The 3,303-nt window shown below is 37.4% G+C and overlaps 1 pseudogene; it reads right to left on the bottom strand.

The window, feature by feature from the left end:
• Nucleotides 1-2,139: 2,139 nt before the first annotated feature.
• On the bottom strand, nt 2,140-2,594 carry LOC119002045 (ubiquitin-60S ribosomal protein L40-like; annotated as a pseudogene).
• Between the last annotated feature and the right edge of the window lie 709 nt (nt 2,595-3,303).

Here is a 3,303-nt window from a genome sequence, read left to right as displayed (position 1 = left end):
AAAGCAGACATCCTTGTCTCATTCCTGATCCTAAGGGGAACACTTGTAGTTTTTGCCTGTTGAAGATGATGCTAGCAATGGGTTTGTCACATGGCCTTTATTATGTTTAGATTCGCTCCCTGTAATCCCACTTTGCTAAGAGCTTTTGTCATGAATGGGTGCTGGATATTGTCAAATGCTTTTTTCTGCATCTATTGATATGATCATATGGTTTTAATACTTCATTTTTTTTAATGTGGCGAATCACATTTATTACTTTGTGATGTTACACCGACCTCACATTCCCAGAATAAATCCCACTAGATCATGGTGTGTGATCTTTTTTATGCATTGCTGTGTTCAGTTTGCTAATATTTTATTGAGGATTTTAGTGTCTATGTTCATCAGGGATATTGGCATATAATTTTTTTTCTTTATAGTGTCTTTATCTGGTTTTGGAAATAGAATAATTCTGGCATTGTATGATGAGTTTGGAAGCCTTCCCTCTTCTTAAATTTTATGAAATAGTTTGAAAGGGAGAGGTATTAATTTTTCCCGGAATGTTTGGTAAAATTCACCTGTGACTTCATCTGGTCAGAGCTTTTGTTCGTTGGGAGTTTTTGACTACTTCTTCAATTTCTCTAGTTGTGATATCTCTATTCAGATTCTCTGATTCTCCCCCATTTATTTGTGGAAGATTGTATGTTTCTAGGAATTTATCCATTTCATCCAGGTTGTCCAGTTTGTTGCCATATAATTGTTCATAATATCTTCTTTCAATCATTTGTGTTATTTGGTGTCAGTTGTTATTTCTTCACTTTTATTTCTAATTTTGTTTATTTAGGCTTTCTCTCCTTTTTTTGGATAAATCTGGTTAAAGTCTTGCCAATCTTCTTTATCTCTTCATGAACCAACTCTTGGGTACATTGAATTTTTTACTGTTCTAAGTGTTTAATTTGTATTAATTAATTTAATTCCCATAACAAAATTATGAGATAGGTTCTGTACTACTATTATTATCATTACTACATTATAAATGAGGAAATTAAGGCACAGACAGATTATGTAATTAGTCTGGGGTTACATGGAGGTAGATGGAAAAATGGATTTAACTAGAAAATCTCTCCCAAAGATGCTATACTTGTTAACTATTATACTATCTTGTCTTGAGCATGGGATTTTTTTTCTTTTTCCCTTTTTTAATTGTTGTATAATTACGGTTGTTCCAATTTTTCCCTCTTGCTCTCCCCTGCCCCACCCAATCACCCACTCCCACAGTCAATCAGCAACCCATTGACCATGTGTATGGGTCCTTTATATGTGTTCCTTGACTTGACGCTTCCCCTTCCTTCCCCCATTATCTTTCTCCACACTCCCCTCTGGTCACTATCAATTTGTTCTTTATGTCTATGTCTCTGGCTCTATTTTGTTGATTTGTTGAGTGTATTCTACATATAGGTGAGATCATATGGTATTTGTCTTTCACTCCCTGGTTTATTTCACTTAGCATAACAACTTCCAGTTCCATCCATGCTGTCACGAAGGGTAGGAGCTCCCTCTTTTTTTTCTGCGTAGTATACCATTGTGTAAATGTACCATAGATTTTTTTAATCTACTCATTTACTGATGAGCACTTAGGCTGTGCTTGACACTTGACTGTTGTCAAAAAATGCTGCTATAAACATCGGGGTGCATAGGTTCATTTGAATTGGTGTTTCAGGATTCTTAGGGTATAATCCTAGCAGTGGAACTGCTGGGTCAAAAGGCGGCTCCATTTTTAGTTTTTTGAAGAAATTCCATAATGATTTGCACAGTGGCTGCAACTGTCTATAATCCCACCAACAGTGTACTAGGGTTCCCTTTTCTCCACAAAATTGCCAGCACTTGTTTGTTGATTTATTAATGGTGGCCATTCTGACAGTGTGAAGTGATATCTCATTGTGGTTCTAATTTGCATCTCTGATGGCTTGTGATTTTGAGCAATCTTTGATATGTCTATGGGCCCTCAGTATGTCCTCCATGGAAAAGTGTTAGTTCTGGTCCTTTGCCCATTTTTTTTTACTCCTCCAGTCAATGAAAGGGAAATTTTATCAAAGCACCAGGGTCACAGGGATTAGTCAGAAGACTATCCTATAGGCTAGAGGAGGTGACGGAAGGACCTTATTTAACTTTATTGGGCCTCAGGTTGCGGATGTGACCACACTTCTTGTTGAAGTTGACAGTCCAGGGGTGCAGGTGGGCATAACACTTGTGGCAGATCATCTTGTCACAGTTGTACTTGTGGGTGAGCTGGTAGAGGGAGGGCTCAATGATGCCACTATGGAGACGAAACATTTAGTTCAGGGTGGACTCTTTCTGAACATTGTAGTCTAAAAGAGTGTGGCCATCCACTAGCTGTTTGAGTGCAAGAATCAGTCAGGGCAGGAGGGATGCTCTCCAGGTCTTGGATATTAGCTTTGACATTGTTAATGGTGTCACTGAGCTCAACCTCAAGAGTCATGGTCTAATCAGTTAGGGTCTTCACAAAGATCTGAATCTCTGTATCTGCTGAGGAAGCCACACAGACACCACAACCAATGTACTCCACTGCCTCATTCAGAACAAAGAGCCTTTCCCTATTTTTAAATTGGATTGTTTGTCATCCTGGTATGGAGTCATGAGAGTTCTTTATATATTTTGGAGATCAAATCTTAGTATGAGGTATCTTTGGCAAATATGTTTTCCCATACAATTGGTTCCCTTTTCATCTTGAGGATGTTTTCTTTAGCCATGCAGAAGCTTTTTATTTTGAAGAAGTTCCTTTTGTTTATTCTCTCCTTTATACACTTTGCCTTGGGGACATATCAGTGAAAATACCAGTATGTGGGATATCTGCAATTTTCTTGCCGATGCTCTCCTCTAGGAATTTTATGGTGTCATGACTTAGAAGTCTTTTACCCATCTCGAGTTTATTTTTGTATATAGTGTAAATTGGTGGTCTAGTTTTATTGTTTGGATGTAGCTGTCCTAATCTCCCAACACCATTTATTGAAGAGGCTATTTGTACTTCATTTTATGTCCTGCCCCCTTTGTCAAATATTAATTGACCATAAGACATGGATTTATTTCTGGGCTTTCTATTCTATTCCATTGATCTATGTGTCTGTTCTTATGACAATACCAGACTGTTTTGATTACAGAAGGCTTGCAGTCATTTGATATCAGATATTTTGATCCCTCCTACTTTGTTCTTCTTTCTCAAATTGCTGATGGTATTTGGCATCATTTATGGTTCCATATAAATTGTTGAAATATTTGTTCTATATCTGTGAAACAAACTTAGTG

Source organism: Sturnira hondurensis, unplaced genomic scaffold (assembly GCF_014824575.4).
Source record: "Sturnira hondurensis isolate 20B ecotype Veracruz unplaced genomic scaffold, ASM1482457v3 Scaffold0017394, whole genome shotgun sequence".
NCBI classification, from domain to species: Eukaryota; Metazoa; Chordata; class Mammalia; order Chiroptera; family Phyllostomidae; genus Sturnira; species Sturnira hondurensis.
The sequence above is the reverse complement of the archived record's forward strand: the minus strand, read 5'-3'. Positions and strand labels throughout refer to the sequence as shown.